Below are 19,783 nucleotides of genomic sequence, written 5' to 3'. Positions count from 1 at the left end.
TTTGAATTCAAATATGATTTCAGAGGGAAAAATTATTGATGCTAGAAAACAAAATGACAGTGTTTGTTATTGATAGCGAAGAGACTAACGACAGCAGTGCCAGCATGGAGATTTGAAGAATATATTTTTCTTTTAGAATAATCCTAATTCAAAAAATGTAGTGAGCTGTAGAAAATATTATGAATGTTGATTACCAATTTTTAAACGTGTGATTTTGTGCTAATAATATTATTAGTTTGATCACTTTTTATAATGTGTGTAGCCTACACTATCACTTCAATTTGATTGAATAATTATGAAAATTGCTTCTTCTTTATCTCTTTTCTTGGATGGTATCAGTGTTCAATCATTGAGCTCTGGATCCGTAATTTTTCTTTATGATCATCCTTTCTTGATGCATTGTTTCGAGTCATTTCTATTTCATCTTTGATTCAATAGTTTTTTCCCTTTAATTTTCATCAAAAAATGACGAATCCGAGCTTTGAATCATATGCTAATTTTGCAACGAACGTATCCAATCCTTTCTTTCTCCATCCTAGTGAAAATCCATCGATCGATCTTGTTTCACCTCCTATACAAGGAACCCCTAACTTTCAATCTTGGATAAAATCGATGCGTTGCTTTAATGTCGAAGAACAAAATCGTTTTTGTTGATGAAACAATTACAATTCCATCGAAATCTGATGCTCTCTTCAATCAATGTAATCAGTGTGACAGTCTTGTTCTTGCATGGATTCAGCGTTCTGTTTCAAAGAATCTTTGCAAATCAATTGTTATCTACGACAAAGCCTATGATGTTTGGCAAGATTTGCACGCTCGATTTGATCAAGGTGATATGTTTAGAATTGCTATTATACATGAATCTATTTGTAGAATGTCTCTGGGAACTCTTGATGTCTCTCGTTATTACACTGAATTGAAATCGCTATGGGATGAGTTAGAGAATTTTCGTCAATTACCAACATGTAAATGTGCAATTCAATGTTCTTGTGGAGCAGATCAATCTTTAAAAATATTTAGAGATCAGGATTATACCATTAGGTTTCTGAAAGGGGTAAATGATGAGTATTCTCATGTTCGATCTCAAATTATGTTAATGGATCATTTTCCCTCTGTTGCCAAAGCTTTTGCGCTAGTCACACAACAAGAACATCAATTTTATATTTCTGTTATTGCTGAAACCGATTGTGAATCAAAATCTAAGTTAAAACTTCTGTCAACGCTGCTTCTTCCCAAGGCCGAGGAGGTTATCATCGTCGTGGTTGTGGAAGGTTTAATGGTGGAGGTCGAGGCTCATATCAGAATCTGCTTTGCATTTATTGTAACAAAACCAATCATACAGTGAAGACATGCTAGAACCAACCATGGAGGACACTCAAATAGTTCTCAAAATTTGGTTTCAGCTGTTAACAATGCAGAACCAGCTCAATCCTATTCTACCTTTGAGAAATCCAATAATGGTTTTTCCTTCACAAAAGATCAATGCAACAATCTTCATCTAAAACGCACTCTGCCGATATAACTTTCATTCAACTCAATTCCAACTCTAATTATTCACTTGTCCTAAACACCAACACCAATATTGATTTTGGTAAGAACTCTCTCTCCTGGATTATCGATACAGGAGCCACATATCACATCACCAACAACATTTCTTTACTTACTGATAGCCATCCTATCAAACCTATAGTAATTCACTTACAAAACAATACTATTGCCACTTCCAATTTAATTGGAACTGTCTATTTTTCTCTTGATCTGCAGCTTACTAACGTTCTATTACAAACTTTCATACTAATCTCCTATCTATTCCTCAATTAGTTAAAGAAAATAATTGTTCTACTATTTTTACTGCCTGACTCCTGTACATTTTTGCAGGACAATACCAAGAAAAAAGGTGATCGGTAGAACTAGATTAATTGATGGTTTATACACAATTGATATGCAAGCAATCATGTCGGTCCCTAATTTGTTTTTGTAAATCAATTTCTATAATTAATGTTTTATTGAGGGGAAACAAAATATGAAAGTTACAGTATGTTAAGTATATACAGATTGAGGAGGAAAAATTGACATGCATATTTAATACACTTTCATTAATAAATTGAAAATGAAGGAGAGAGCATAATATACCAAGAATCTATATCAATATTTTGTTTTAAAAGCATGTGGACTCGTGAAATATGTCATTAGTTGAATGTGGTTCAAATGTAATTTCTGTCGATAATTATGTAGTTTGAATCACCTGCTGCAACAACGAACAAGTCACATAATGGAAAGGTTATAATCTGTTTTGATGTAGTGTGTCATGGTGGCTTCTCAATATGAGTGTCTATTCGAATGTGATAATGAAGAGACTCTGCACCATATTTTCTTTGAGTGTTCACTGAAATCAGAATTGCGACAGAAATTTTTTAGCTAGTTGAAAATTCATTCTGTTTTGCACAATTTTATTTCAATGTATTTTCATCAAGTTCCAGGGTTGATTGGTAGTGAAAGAGTGGCTTGTGATTTGGTGTGTTTTATTAGGATATCAATTCCGGTTCAGGTTAGTTTTGTGCAACATGTGAGATGGTTTGGTGCTGTATTGTTGGCTTTTGAATGTTTTGTTGTGGCTGAGGTTACGGTGGGCAAGCTGATTTGTTGAAGTCAAGAATTTTAGCTGTGGAGGTTGAAGAACAGGGTGCTTTTTCATTCTTATATGATGCGGCTTGTGATGTTAGTACCTTGAGTGTTATTGTTCTGGACAGGGTTTAGTTAATTAATTTACATTTACAAAGGATATGTAAATTTTCAAATCCTAACATATCTTTCATAAATACTATTACTTTTTAAAACTTTATACATTTCGACTACCAACTAAGGTGAGGCTTAATAAAATTGGCATAGTCACGGATGGTAAGTGTGTGTATTGTGGCCTTAGTGAAAACTGTAATCATTTGTTTTTTCAGTGTACAAAAACCAGAACTGTGTGGCTGCAAGTTTTAGCTTGAATGAAGATTATTCATGATCTAGTGGAATGGCAAGCTGAGCTACATTAGATCTGTACCCAAATTCAAAGCAGAAGCAACCGATCTCGTCTGTTGAAAATTGCAGTAACTGAAAGTGTTTATAGTATATGGCAGCAAAGGAATGGAATTATATTCCAAGAGGGAGATGCTGATAGAATATGCAACAAGGACATCATAGATACTATCAAAATTAGAGCTGGTTTGTAGGCTTTTTGCTGGGCCTTGACCTTAGTCGATTTGATAGCCTGGATCCTAGGGATCGACTTTGTATTTACACTGTTTTGGAATAAATAAATTCATTTTTTTCTCAAAAAAATAAAATTTATACACTTTAAAGAAAAAATTAGTTGATTTGATTTTCATAATAAAATAAAATTTAAAATTTTGAAGAAATAATTAGTTGATTTGACTTTAATAATAAAATAAAATTTTATTTATTAGAATACTTTTAATAATAGTAGTTTATAAAATAATTAGATGAATTAAAATACAACTAGTAGTAAACAAAATATTTAAAAAACACTTATAATTTAAATTTATTATTTATTACAAATTTTTTGAACTAATATAAAATTTATAGTAAACAAATATATAGAAAATCATAATAATAATTATATTATATTATAAATATTAATGTATTATATTTAAACAGAAATTCAAGTTTTGAAACATAAAAAGACGATAATAAATTAGTAAGACATAATTTACACGTTTTAAATTAAGTATTGTATTCTCTTATAATATTTGATTGCTATAACTGGAATAAAATCTCATGTAATTTTAAAAAATTTTAATTATTATTTTATTTTAAAATAAAAGCAAAAGACCAAATCCAAAGCTATTATGGTTTATTTATTAATTAATAATTAAAATCTATTAACAAAAGTAAGTTAAATGCATAACAATTAAATAAAATAAAAATTATCCTAAAAAAAGGGGAAGGAGTGCCCATTCCTTCAAATGTTTTTTAAAATTCTTTTAACTAATTTTATTTAAAATTCTATTTAATAGAAACAAAAAATAATCTGAAAATAATGAAAAACAAATTTAAGCAAAAAAAAAAAACAAAGAACCGTCCAGGGTAAAATAGAAATATTTTGACTGATTGTTATTTAATTAATGAATATACACAACTAAATAAAAATCAAATTAAAATAAAACCAAATAAACAAAAAAAGTTAAATATATAAAAAAGAAAAAAGAGCTACATGACTTCAATTTTTAATTAAGATCTTATTTAATTATGAGAGGAAAGTTTTAATGATAATATTTTTTTTTAAAATGAAATAAATATAAATGTATAAAATTTGTTTGTTATGGGACTCATGAAATCATATTTTATTGCATACTATTTATTTCTTTCCACTTTACCACATATTGGAAAAACCAATTACACATTGTGTTTTTATGACCTTGTCTTGAAAATAGTTATCACTAAACCCTACCAATTTGGAATTTTGTTCTGAAACAACCACAACCTTTCAATTCCTCTACACTCCTTCCACTAATCTATAAAACATGACAATAATACCATTATGAATCCACTGCATCTACCACTCTTTCTTTTTTATTCAATTATTTTTCAAAATTTACGATATGCTCCTTCCTTCCTATTCCATATTTTTAGATTTCCATCAAGGGGAAACCTTCATCCAACTTTTCCTCTTCCGTTCTTCACGTATTCTGGAAAAACAAGTTTGTGGTTTGTGTCACCGATTTAGTAAGGGGAAAATACACTAACATCCCCTTAAGTCTCTTTAAATGACACAGACACCCCATCTAATTTGACATTATACACTAACCTCCCCTGAAGTCTTTTAAAATAAACAAAAACCTCCCTGATCAATTTAACACCGCTAATTAGTCTGTTAAATATATTATTAATTATTTTTTAAAATTAAAAACTATTGTTTTTTGATGGATGTTGAAACAACATTAATTTTGCAGACAAAACATTGTTACCCAAATTATATGCAGCATTAGCAATGGTTTTTCGATGCAACAACTATTATTTTTCAATGGATGTTGAAACAACAACAAAATTATATGCAGCAACATTAGTTTTGCAGCATAAGCATTATTATTTAAGTTATATGCATTATTGTTATGGAAATTTAGTACCAGACCCCATTCCACACATGAATTATAAAAAAACAAAAGCAACATCTACAGCAACAAGCATAATTATAAATTTCAATAGACTTGCTACCATATATATCTATAACCACAAACTAAATTTGGTCAAAATTGCAGTTATAATTTTTTATAATTGTTACGACAATAACCGAGAGCGTGGAGAGAATGAAAGCAACAAAGACGGCTTGTCGAAAGCGTTGAGAAAACGAAAGCAGCAAATATAGTGTAGACGAAAACGTGGCGAGAACGAAAGTGACAAAGAATGTGTTGTTGAGAATGAAAGCAATGAGAACGATATTGATGAAGAAAAATACCCAATACTTTAGGTGGTGTTGTTAGATGATGCTTCCATGGTGAGAAAAAGTGACTGAAAAATTAATATTTCTTGGAGGAAAAATTAAAGAGACCTAGAATTTAGAAGGAGAAGAGACAGAGAAAATAAGAGCGTGTTTTATTTTATTTTATATTTGACGGCACTTAACATTAGGTTAACTGCAAGGGTGGTTTGTGTCATGTGAAAAATAGAGGGGATGTTAGTTACATTTTGCTAGAGTTCAGGGGAGGTTATTGTATTTTTCCCATTTAGTAATCATTCAGGTTCATAGTTTGTATCAAAGATGAGTTTTACACATTCATATCATAATTTTTTGAATAGTTCATCTTCTCCGGTTGTCAGATTTGATGTTTTCTTTATCTTTTGATTTTCTTATGCAAACTTTTTATGGTTTGAGATTTCAGATTTGGATTTGAATAAGTTTACGACTTTAGGTTTTTTCTTTCAATCTTCCTGATGTTAATCGTCACAACTTTCATTTGGGACATAATTTGAATGGGTAAAAGTAGTGTAAAATTTATGATAAAGTTGATTTAATGACTTTGTTGTTCTTGCTCATTGACATATATAGTTGTTTGTGGTTCATGTTGTTGTATAAATTTAGTCAGATTTCGAGCAGGCTTTTGGTTTCAGCATTGCGGTTTGGGATTTCCGGTCACAATTATATAAAAATTAACGAAAAATAGTGGAAGTAAAAAAAGAGTAAGACTAAATTGTGGTTTCTTGATTATTATATTTTTATTACTTCTTGTACTACTGATTTTAGTTGTTATTATTGTTGTTGAATCCTTTTCGAAAAAACATAATTTTGACTCCGCTTGCAATGTGTTCGAGAAAATGCCTCAACTGAATTTCTCCTTTTTTTTCTTCTACATCTGTTTTTTCTTCTACATAATTATGAGATTCTTATAGATTTATTCCTTAATAATAATTATAAATTTATTGATTAATAGCATTTATTTTACCCTTGAAAATTGAAAAAAAAGAAAGCTTTATGATCAAGCTATAACAAGCTATAACAAGTTACATTAACCTGACTATTATTTATATCCATATATATCATTTATCGCATTTATCTTATTTAATTATACTAATTTGAATTAATTTAATTTTTTAAATCTTTGCGTGCCAATAATTAAATTTTTAATTCTTGACATTGGAACATGGTTTGACATGGTATATTTTTAATGTTCAAAATTCTCTCTCAGTCTATTTAAACACTTCATCCTAACTTATCCTCATGTCGCATTCTAATTTAACATTTTTTTGGCTAATTTTTAAAATTTATTAAAAATTTGATCATTAAAATTAATCATGCCATTAAATCTATAAAATATTAAATCAATTAAAATTATCAATTATCATTAAATGAATCAATTATTATTAAATGAATCAATTTTATTGAATTAATAATATTTGGAAATTATACCTGGATTTTCCTTAATCAATTTTCTATCTTTTCGAGTTTCTTTTTTAATCTTCAAATTTAATTAATTATAATGAACGTACTAATGTATTTTATTTTTCTATAATTTTAGATAATTTTAGATTTGTAATAAATTGAAATAACTTTTGATCTTAAAAAATGCAATTTTGATTTTATAATTTAGAATTAAAAAACCATTTTATAATAAATTAAAAATTAATCATTAAAAATGATGATTATAACTTAAAGGGTTTGTGTTTTTTTTTTCTTATCAATCAGAAAACCCTAATTTTATCTCTTTTGGTATGGTCATGTTTTGATAAATAATTTAATTTACAATTTAAAGTGTAGACTCAATATCATTCTACAGGCTATGAATTTTGTTGTTGTGTATTATAATTTTTTTATGCAATCTCATTTCTATTGTTGTTTGATTATTATTATTATTATTATGAAAAGTTATTAAAAATTTGATCTTATTATTTACGTTGACAACTAATAATTAATTGGATTCTCCCAAATTATAAAATTATTTTAAAAATATAGATAGATAGTTTCACAATTATTTAAAACTATTTTCCAGTATCAATAAATATTTAGTAAATTATTTTTAATTGTCATTTCATAAATAATATACCTTTATTAATTGGATTTCATTTAATTTTTAAAATATAAAATAGTCATATTTATTTACTTATATGTAATAATAATAGGAAATTTCTTTACCCACCTCCCTACTTTTTTGGTCACCTCTGGTGAATTTACCAAAATATCCCCTGTTTCGGAAATGCATTTTCGAAATGCAAGAAAATGGTGTTTTCGGAGATGCATCTGCGAAAGCGCATTTTTTTTCTTCAAAATTTGTCTTATTTCGGAAATGTATTTCCGAAAACAGAATTTCGAAAATGCATTTCGGAAATACTACGCGTTTTGCAGAGTAAGCAAAACAGCCCCCCTACTCCATTCATTTTACCCTAAATCTACTTCAAACTTCCTCTCTTCAAAATTTCTGCAAAAGCAAGTGTGTGAACTAGTCAGAGATTGCCAAAGGCGACCCACTCTCAACCTAAATCATCTCAATCTCTATTAGTGGTAAGTTTATCATTTTTTTCAATTTTTAGATCCATTATTCATATCTCTATTAGGGTGTTTAGAACTTGCGAAAATTATATTAGGGTAGGTTGATACTGCTATTTAGGTTGTTTAGATTGATTAAAATTAGTTTTGAAGTTGGATTTTGGGGTCTGCCATGGAAGTTGCAGAAAACTGCTTCGCAGGGGAGTTTCGGAAGTTCATTTCCGAAAACACCTCCATCCCAGTTTCGGAAATGAACTTCTGAAGTGGTCCAGAATTGATTTTTTTTGTTTTTTCTATTGTATCGCATTCTTATTGATTTCAATTGTTTTCAAGAACATGACAAGCAACCCAGCACACATCAGACAGGGTAGAGAGACCCAGAATGCGTCGGCTAGATGCGAGCGGGCGGCGCAGTTGGCATCGACGCGGGGACGAGGGCAGGGACAGGGACGTGTGCGAGTTCCCGTGCAGATGGACGAGGGTACTTCTGCATCTGGATCTAGGAGTCGTCTGGCTCGGGTATCTTCTTCCCGCCAGCAGGTACGAGAGGAGGAGGAGGAGGCAGTGATGTAACACCCCTTTTCTTATCCCAAATATATCATTCAATCACACAGAGTAATCATGCATAAGGAAAAAGGGAGCCACATGTTATTTTCATCACAACGAAAACCAAAAACAAAACATCCAACACTCTTAATACGCAAAGATCATATTTGTAACACAAATGTATATCTCATGCTTTCATACATTATGCATAAACGCTTGTGGAAAACAATTGAATTGCTATTAAAATTTCAATGAATATATCCCATACTATATTCATCTACCAAATTCGAATTAACATTTAAATCCACAATCTTGGCCACATAGCCTTAAACAACATATCTGAGATCTCAAACAAATACATTCGAATATCCAACAAAACATAGGGAATAGCAATATCCAAACATAAGCATAAGTCTAAATAAAATCCCCCCAAGTGTTACATGATCAGAGCATATGACTCGCTACCTAATCCAATAACAAACTCAGAAGCTCCTCGGCTAAATCCTCGGACAAGCTACTACTCGTCGGAACCTGCACGTTATCAACGAAGGATAACATTCAAACAGAAGGGTGAGAATTCAACTTCTTATAGAAAACATAATAATGGGAAATGCAACATAATTAAGCATACATTTCAAGAATTCATCACTCTTCACAAAACATATATTTATCTCCGATATAAAGTTAACATGTTCCATACCATCAAGCATCGCAATCAAATTCACAACCTCATATATTAACGATTTACATATATACACATATATCACTCATACATATACATATATTCCACATTTCACATCAAATATGTATCAATCACATATATCTCGTTCTCATCTCGTTCTCTAATTCATATAAAATGATTCATCATTCCACATATATGCCTATCAATCAAATTCACATCCACACATTCATACCACATAATCACACATAACAACATTTCACACCGACACGTGCGACTCAAGTGTGACTCTATGCGATATGCATGTGGATCCCTCCGTTATCGTTTCCGGTCATGCCGATTGTCATTCTCTCTAGACTAGATAACCACCTCAAAGCCCCATACTCGTTAAGCTTTCAAACCCCATACTCGTTAGGTTTGGGACAAGTAAATAACCTTCGCGAGATTACCCCACATTGCCACTTTCAAAGACTCATGCTTGTGTACGTGTGCAACAAAACAAGACTCATGCATTTAAGACGATCTCTCTATCTCTTAAACTACACAATCATATCTTTACAACTTTGCACAACATTACACAACATGAAATTCAATCCAATATCACACATCAATTAACATTTAGCAATCAATCACATAATTCATGGTATTAACATCTCATAAGGCATCCATGAACATTGATCATACAAGATTCATCCATAACATACATATATAATTACATGTTATTTTCAATTAACATCATAATTAAATTAAACAAATTCCAATCAAACCTACTCTATCATGTAGAAAATCTCATTAGCTTTCTAACGCTTCGAACGGCGCATAAAACGGAGTTACGGATCAAAAGTTATGGCCTTTACAAAAATCTGCCAAAAAAATAGAATCTGCAGGTCGACGCAAAGAAAGCATAGGTCGACACATTGCTGTTTTCCATCTCTCTCGGGTATGCGCTCGCCGACTCATGTGTCGACACAAGGATGCTATAGGTCGACTCACAGAACCTATAGGTCGACGCATGCTGAAGGAAAATGGATTTTCTGCTGTTTTAAGATGCTCAGGTCGACTCATACCTCTGTGTAGGTCGACCTATGCTGCGTAAAACTCAGAAAATCACCATTTTTCTTCCCCACTCCCCTCATACAACACCCATTAACCCAAACACAATCCATACATCAATAAACATCAAATACAACCAGTATTCATCATTTTTGAACAACATATATCATCAAAATCATATTTAATCATGTAAATCCATAGAAAATAGCATAAACCCTAACTTTTCTATGTGTTCATGAAATTGCAAAGATGAAGAGATAATCACAACAAGACACATTACCCAATCATATAGTCTATAAGAACTTGGATTCAAACCCTTACCTCTTGAATTTCTCCTTCTAACTTCAAGAAATCTATAATCCCCTTCTCTTCTCTATGCCCATTTTCTTCTCTCTACTCTTCTTTCTATCTTTCTATCTAATTTAGGTTAACTCATAAAATTCTATTCTAACTCTCATTATCTCATTGGGCTTAACCCATCCACTATTCTTATTTCTAATTCCCATTAAGCCCAATAGCTAATTCTAATAACATTCTACCATTTATTAATTAGCTAAGTAATATATTACCACACAATCAAATAATTATTACCCAAACAATAATTAAATAAACACACAAACAATTATCAAATATCAAATAATCATCATTAAATAAAATCTAATAAAAATAGGATGTTACAAGTGACATACCACGAGGCGGAGGAGGTACCGGATGTTGACCCTCCACACGGGGAGCAGGGGTCTGCCATGGAAGTTACAGAAAACTGCATCCACGGCTTCCGCGTTGATTTCGCTTACGAGGACGCCATGCCCAGGGCCGCCAGATACGTTCTCCAGAGGGGGAACAATGTAGTGGGACCATACCGTGGGTACCTCGACCGCACAATGCACGATAACGTCAGTTGGAGGCCATTCCGACTACACTCATGTTGTCCCCTTTGACAGCATATCGTTATATTCTGGCTCGTTGGCATGCGGGACCAACACCATGGGGCGGTATCTCCCTGAGCGGTGCATGCGGCAGTTTGGATCTGTGCAGATGATACCCAGGTCACCTTTTGAGGCTGCTCCCGACACAGTGACCCGAGTGCAGCTCACTGACATATTTGAGGATTGGGAGCGTCATGTGGTCATGGAGGAGTATCGTCGCTTTTGGGTCACCCAGGACTAGCACAGTGTGGAGGGGCATGTCACACGAGGAGATCCTGGAGAACCAGCAAGCCGAGGATGACCACGCCATTGATCTCCTGCCGATCTGCCTGCGGATAGAGATGCTTGGGCGGGACACGTTGGATCGAGGTATCGTTGATCAAGGCGGTCCAGAGGCAGTCGCCGTGATGGAGAGGATCGTCACTGATGCGGGCCGTGCGGCGACAGAGAAGGTCCCAGGGAGAGAGGGTTAGGCATACCCAATAGGGGTCCGGGTTTATTTTTTTTGTATTCGTATTATATATTTCGCACACTATGACTCGGTCTGTATATATTATTTGAATTTTATTTATTATATTAGTATTTTACGTTGATATGTCGTTTGTTTTGTTCAGCCTTTTCCGTTTTGTATATATTATACGTTTTGTATATCTTTCGTACGGGACTATTAGAAAAAACATAAAAAAATAGACTTCTGCATAATTCGGAAATGCACTTCCGAATTACACTAAAATCTGAAAAAAGGTGTTTTCGGAAGTGCATCTCCGAAAACACCCCCATTTGGTGTTTTCGGAGATGCATTTCCGAAGTCTAGGAAAATTTTAAAAAAAAAAAAAACTTCGGAAATGCATTTCCGAAGAGGTGGGTAAATAAATTCTCTAATAATTAATAATTAATAGGTTAGATGTATATTCTAAAACACAACCATTACAAAATAAATGCATACATTTTTTTGCAAAATAAACACAATCATAAAAATTTACTAAATATTTAGTGATAAAATGATAACATTTATACTAAAAATTGATATAATATGTGTTTCAATAAAAAAACATGAGACAATAATGATGTATGAAAAACACAATTTTCTTATGAAAAACTCAATTTTCTTATGAAAAACTCAAATTTGTCATCATTTTTATTTAATTTAATTTTATTATGTATTAAATATTTATAAGAAAGATGAACAAATTCATCCTATATTTTTGCATATATAAATTCATAATATATGAATTTTATATTTATATGATAATTTATATTCATATGATATTTTTTGCAATTTACTTATCACATTCCATTTTTCAAAAACTCTTTCTTTTAAGTTTTTCAACAATTGTTATTTGTCCAAGATTTGTCAGAGATTCCTTATAAAACTTAACGATGTTTAAATTTATTTTCTATTAGATGATAAAATCATATAATATCAATAGAATCCAAAAATTTACAATATAGAAAAATTTAAAAATTATAGGCATATGCCCGATGGACCGAACCTATTTTTCTGATGGACCGATAAAATATTTACTTAAATTGAACATATATTAGAGATCATATGTTTAAGGACTTTTGAATTACTATAGCATTTTAGTTATATTTTCTTCCATAGGTGAATATTTTGAATAATCACAAATTAAGATTTAATGGTATGTTTGAATCATCTTCCTCTTTAAACTTATAGTTTTTCTTTTTCTTTATATCTTTAATATTTTTTTTAAAACTTTTGGCTATATTTTTTTTTTCTAATTTTTTTTGTTTTCTAATTCTTAATTATATTTTTTTAGGTGTATGCATTAAAGCATCAGAAATTAATATTGAATAACTTGAGTTGTAGAAGAGCATGGGTTAAGAGAAGTATTTTCATTTTTAAATATTTAAATATTAATTACTTTTTTTTGGTTAAAAAATTGTTGAAGAACTTCAACAATATAAGATAGGAGTTTAAAAGATGAATTAAAATTTTTGTCTCCCCAACTCTCTGATTTATATAGCTTTATAATTAAATTTAATTATCTCCTACCATTCATAAAATTTGTGTTTTTTCTATTTTAATTTCACATTTATACTTATTTCCTACTTTAATTATTAATTTGATGTTATAAATAAATGGTATTTTTGTATTTATTATTTTTATCTAAATTTATTTTAAACAGTTAAATAATATTATAAAAAATCAAAATAATTAACTTATATTTTAAATTACAAATGCTACTTATATCAAAATTATTTATATCAATATATTTCTAAACTATAAGTAAAATTTCTAAATTATAAGTGTTTTTAAAAATATTTAACACTTGCCTCGCACGGGTCTAGGTACTAGTTATATAGGATTATTAGTATTATTACATTAATTGTGTGTTTCTATATATATATATATATATATATATATATATATATATATATATATATATATATATATATATATATATATATATATATATATATATATATATATATATATATATATATATATATATATATATATATATATATATATATATATATATATATATATATATATTGGAATGAAGAGAGATTGTGTGTTACATTTTTTGAAAAAAATAAAATATAAAAAACAAACAAAATGATATTGTCATCTTCAAATTTAATTTCACAATTTATAAAATTAATGGTATAGTTTTTTTCTTCTTCATATTAAAATACAATATAAAATATTAATTTGAACTTAAATTTATTTGCACTTTTTAGTTTTTTACAAATAATATATTTATTTTATAGTAAAACAACACAATTTTAAAAATATACTCTATTTTATTTGATTTTCATATGTCTAAAATTAAAATAAAATATATCGTAAATATTAAATAATTTATTTTAATTTTTTTTACATTTAGATATAAAAAAATGTAGTGTAGATTATCATATTGATATATAGTCTTTCATATTAATTTCTAATAATAAAATAAATCCTATATAATTTATAAAAACAAAAAAAAAAAATAGGTCAATGATATAAATGTATATGAGTATGATTAAAAAATTAGGAACCTGTAATATTACCATATAGTTATTATCATTGTAAAATATATAAATATTTTATATCTTGCAAAAAAAAAAGAAAATCAGTAATTACTTCACGTATATATGTATGATTTATTTTCCTTATCCGCTTCCAATAGTATTATTATAATTATCTAATGGAGTAATAATGGATACCATTTTCAATGCATCATGATACAATTGAGCAATAATTGATATTAGGCCTGAATGATAACTCATTTATAAAATATTTAATTCCATTTCTCTATAAATATTATCATGATAATAAAACTTTTATAATAAATTTGTATAAAATCTTAAATGAATTCCAATATTTTTATTGGCATTTAATATAATATACAAAAGAGATTTATTGTAAATAAATTAAATTCCAACAACTAAAAATTATAAACATTTTAAATAAAAATATTCTCCTTTTCTATGTCTCTTTTTTCAGATTAATATTCACTAATCAACCACAAACCAACCATAGACAAATTCAAATAATCACTTTAACATGATAATAACAATAACTTCATCCTAACCAACTAACATCATCAATTACAATAACAACTCTTCACCATCAACTATACTAACAACATCATTCATATACCAACAACTCATCAATAATTATAATACAACAAAAATCAAAAGCAAAGAGACAAAGATAGATCAGAAAGTAGAAGAAAATAGAGACACAAAATGACTTAGAAAAGAGTTTGAAATCGTCACCGGCGCCGTTTCATCTCTCAGCCAAATACAACTGCAAAAAAAAAAAAAACAAAAATGAAACAAATATGAGATGAAATTAACAGAAACGAAACTAATGAACAAAAATATTTTTTAAAGTGGCAGACAGGATTGTTAGGGTAGTGAAGGAATAATGGTGGAGTGAAGATGAAGGAGTTCATATAAAAAATTCAGGAGTTCATATAAAAAATTCAGGAGAGAGACAACTTCTCACTCATAAAACCTCCGACCTTCCATGTGATTTTTCAATCCAATATACATTGAAAATTATAAATTGGACTTTTTGATATTTTCCAATGCCTTTTGGAAAAAAATTGTTGTTAGACGTAACAGATTATTTTCAATGGCCATTCAATTATAGTAAACATTTTGATGATAATCTTTTATAAAAATTATTAATTAAATAATATTATTAATTATGAATACCTTTCCTTTAATAGAAAAAGAAAAAAAATAACATGTAATCTAATAGGATGATACTTAACACATTTGCTCTTTTTTAAAATATGGATTAGCAACAGAAAAAATTAAAAAGAACTATCCCAATCTGACTCGTAACACCAATATCGGTGGTGTCTTATATTTGTAAAGTCATACTTGTCAGAAAAATTATTATTTAAATGTATTGGCACTAGTTTTAATATACCACAGTTGCCTTTTTCAACTACGTCGCTTTGGCAGCAGCTTCTTCCGACCATTATCCGCTCCTCCTTAGGTGTGACTCTCTCTCGGTTCAGCATGTTGTGCGCAAAGGGTTTAGATTCGAAAATTTGTGGCTCACAGAACCGGGATTCAAAGAGTTTGTATGTGAGCAATGGCTCACTTGTGATCATGAAGACATTATTATGAAACAGAATGTGTGTGGAGAAGAAATGTTAAAGTGAAGCCGACATAATTGGTGTAAAATTCGCAAGGATATTGATAACACTTGTAAAAAATTGGATGCTGCCAGGCATAATACTTGTAACAGAGAATTCAATTATTTTGCAGCCCTTAGGAATCGCTTGAATTCGTTACTTGTGAAAGATGATTTGTTCTGGAAGCAGAGAGCTAAAGCTCATTGGTACAAGGACGGTGATTTGAATACCCGCTTTTTCCACATCACTGCTACTGTTCGGAAGAAAGCTAATACGATTAAATCTCTAACAAAGGAAAATGGAGACGTTACTAATTCCACTTCGGGATTGTGTCAAGTGGCTCATGACTATTTTGTTGATCTCTTCCAAGAGAAGCCTAGCTCTCGAGATCGGGTTCTACAAGCTATTGATAGTTCTATTACTGATAATGATAACGAGTTGTTGACTGAGATGTTCACTATTGAAGAATTCAAAGATGCTATTTTCTCCATGCAAGCGGATAAAAGTCCAGGACCTGACGGTTATAATTCGGGCTTTTATCATCAATTCTGGGATACATGTGGTACGGATATCTTCAACGCAGGTTGTGATTGGCTTGAAACCGGTACTTTTCCAGAAAGTCTTAATAAAACTAATATTACTCTCATTCCTAAAGGCGAAAACCAAACCTCGATGAAGGACTGGCGACCGATTGCTCTCTGCAACGTCCTTTACAAAGTGATAGTGAAGGTCCTTGCAAACAAACTCAAGAAAGTATTAGGGAAGTGTGTCTCTGATAATCAGTCAGCTTTTGTTCCTGGAAGATCTATATTAGATAATGCTATGGCTGCTATTGAAGTGGTTCATCATATGAAAACTAAAACCAGAGGCAAAGTTGGCGAGATAGCGCTTAAGCTTGATATCAGTAAAGCTTATGACAGGATTGATTGGGAGTATTTGAAGGATATTCTTATCACTATGGGATTTTGTCAGAAATGGATCAAGTGGATTATGCTTTGTGTTGAAACTGTCGAGTATTCTGTGATAGTTAATGGTAATACGGTTGGTCCGATTACTCCCGGCCGTGGGCTGAGGCAGGCAGGGGGACCCTCTCTCCCCGTATTTATTTATTCTTTGTGCAGAAGGCCTCTCGGCTCTCATCAGAAAAGCCGAAAATAGAGGTGATATCCATGGTATTAAAATCTGTAGGAATGCTCCTATTATATCTCACCTTCTGTTCGCCGATGACTGCTTTCTCTTCTTCAGAGCTACTAATGAAGAAACTAACATTATGAAGGATATTCTTACTACGTATGAGGATGCTTCTGGTCAAGCTTTCAATTTTCAGAAATCGGAGTTCTATTGCAGTAGGAATGTTGACTCAGATACTAGGAATTTGTTGGCCACCTCTCTAGGAGTTCAACAAGTGCTGGGCACTGGTAAGTACCTTGGTGTCCCCTCTATGATTGGTAGAAGTAGAAGAGCAACCTTCAAATTTATTAAAGATAGAATCTGGAAGAAAATTAATTCCTAGAGTAGTAGAAGCTTATCTCAAGCAGGGAGGGAAACCATGATTAAATCGGTGCTACAGTCTATTCCGACTTATATGATGAGTCTTTTTCTTCTCCCTTCTACTTTGATAGATGAGATTGAAAAGATGATGAATTCTTTTTGGTGGGGCAATAAAAGAGATAGAGCTAGAGGCATTCACTGGTTATCGTGAGATCGCTTATCCATGCCGAAAGATGTTGGGGGTATGGGATTTAAGAATTGCAGTGCTTTCAATTATGTGATGCTAAGCAAGCAAGCATGGAGAATTATGGCTAATCCTGATACTATTGTCTCTCGTCTTTACAAAGCCAGATATTTTCCTAATTCTGATTACCTGAACTCTAATATTGGTCATAATCCCAGTTATGTATGGCGGAGTATTTGGAGCTCCAAATTTGTGATGAAGGGAGGTCTCAAATGGAGTATAGGATCCGGAGAAAATATTTCGGTATGGAATCAAAACTGGATTTATGATGGTACTTCTATAGAAAATCCGTGGCCACATAACTTGCTCGTGAGTAATCTCAAAGTATCAGATTTTATGATGCCAAATGGTAAACAATGGAATCGTGAATTGATTTTGTCTTTAGCAGGTGAAGAGATTGCGCAAAAGGTGCAAAACACACCGCTCTTTCTCTCGGTCCGTGATGACAAATTGATTTGGAGGTGTGAAAAAGATGGAAAATTCTCAGTTCGTAGTGCTTATCGTTATTGCATCAATGAAGCTATTGATACTTCTCATCTTAGAATTAATGAAAATTGGAATCTGTTATGGAAGATTAAAACTCCCCCGAGAGTGAAGAATTTCTTGTGGCGGCTATGTCGAGATTGCGTGTTTACTAGACGGAGACTTTTGGATAAAGGAATCTCTTGCCCTGCCACTTGTGTTGGTTGTAGTAATAATGAGGAAAACTCCTACCATCTATTCCTCCAGTGTCCCAAAAGTGTCGAGTGTTGGACAAAAGTGGGGTTATGGCCTATGTTGCAACAATGTATCAGCAATGGAGGGACGTTCGCTTCTGTTATTTTTTCCTTTTTGCAGGTTTCAAATCATGACCATCTATCTCTGTTTTCCATCATTCTCTGGAGCATTTGGAAAGGGAGAAATAATCATATTTGGAATTCCGTGGAGGAACCGACAGAGGTAATATGTCAACGAGCGACTCAACTTTTGGTGGGATGGAAAAATGCTCAACAACATCGCCAAATCAGTGAGATTAACAATTCTCGATCAATTGTTACTAGGTGGTGCAAACCTTATGCTGGTCGTCTCAAGTGTAATATTGATGCATCCTTCTCCCAGAATAAGGTAGGCATTGGTATTTGTATTAGAAACGATGTTGGCCAGTTTATTGCAGCTCGAACAGAATGGTTCTCCCCATGTACTGAAGTGGCTATAGGAGAAGCCATAGGCCTGTTGTCAGCTATAAAGTGGGTTATTAATCTGGGCTTTGATAATATGGATTTTGAATTAGATGCAAAGCAAGTTGTCGATAGTGTGATTTCTGTGAAGCCAAACGACTCGGACTTCGGAGCTATCGTCAATGATTGTAGAAGGTTAATTACTCTCTCTTTAAGGAACTCTCATGTTAAGTTCGTTAGAAGACAAGCCAATGAGGTTGCTCATGCTCTTGCACGGGTGGCTCCATCCCTAGCTAGTTTTCACAATTTTACTGATATTCCAACATGTATCCAGAATATTATTATTAATGAAATGATATAGTTTCTTTCTTGTCAAAAAAAAACTACGTTGCTTTGGTATGTTTTGAAAGTTTTTTTCTCTTTTAATCAAATAAAGTGACATGGAGTATATTGTAAGGTTAATAAGACCCATTTTAGAGTCTGTTTGGTAAGACATAAAAAAGAGCTTTTAGCTTTTAGCTTTTAGCTTTTCAGCTCGTATTAATAAAAAAGCTCTGTTTGGTAACTCTATTTTAGCTTTTAGCTTGTAGCTTTTTTACTAGCTTTTAGCTTTTTTTTCAAAAGCTATTTGAAGTAGCTTTTGAGCTTGTAGCTTTTAGCTTGTGAGTTTTTCTTCCATTAATATCCTTATTATTTTAACTAAAATATATTATTACCCTCATTAATTAAAATGTCATTAATGTCATTTTGTATCTATCAGCTAATGAAACAGCTAATTTACCAAACACTCACATTATCTTATCAACTATCAGCTACCAGCTATCAGCTACCAGCTACCAGCTAAAAGCTATCAGCTACCAGCTATCAGCTACCAGCTATCAGCTATCAACTAGTTTTACCAAACAGAGCCTTAGTGTTTTAGATAAATGGTAAGGATATTTGAAAAGTATAATACAGCCGCTTAAATATTTGAAATGTGTGAAGAAATATATTATATTTAGTGCTCCCTTTTATACCACCAAATTTAGTGGGTCCTTTTAAGTCGAACAGACAATCAATAGCATAACCTTCCAAATTCCAATCTTTCCACCTA

The 19,783-nt window shown here is 31.4% G+C and overlaps 1 pseudogene; it reads left to right on the top strand.

Moving 5' to 3' along the window:
• Window positions 1-625: 625 nt before the first annotated feature.
• LOC131614462 (uncharacterized) lies at window positions 626-19,051 on the top strand (annotated as a pseudogene).
• Window positions 19,052-19,783: the final 732 nt, after the last annotated feature.

Source organism: Vicia villosa, linkage group LG6, assembly GCF_029867415.1.
Source record: "Vicia villosa cultivar HV-30 ecotype Madison, WI linkage group LG6, Vvil1.0, whole genome shotgun sequence".
Taxonomy (NCBI): Eukaryota; Viridiplantae; Streptophyta; class Magnoliopsida; order Fabales; family Fabaceae; genus Vicia; species Vicia villosa.
Note: the sequence above shows the minus strand (reverse complement) of the source record. Positions and strands in the feature narration are given on the sequence as shown.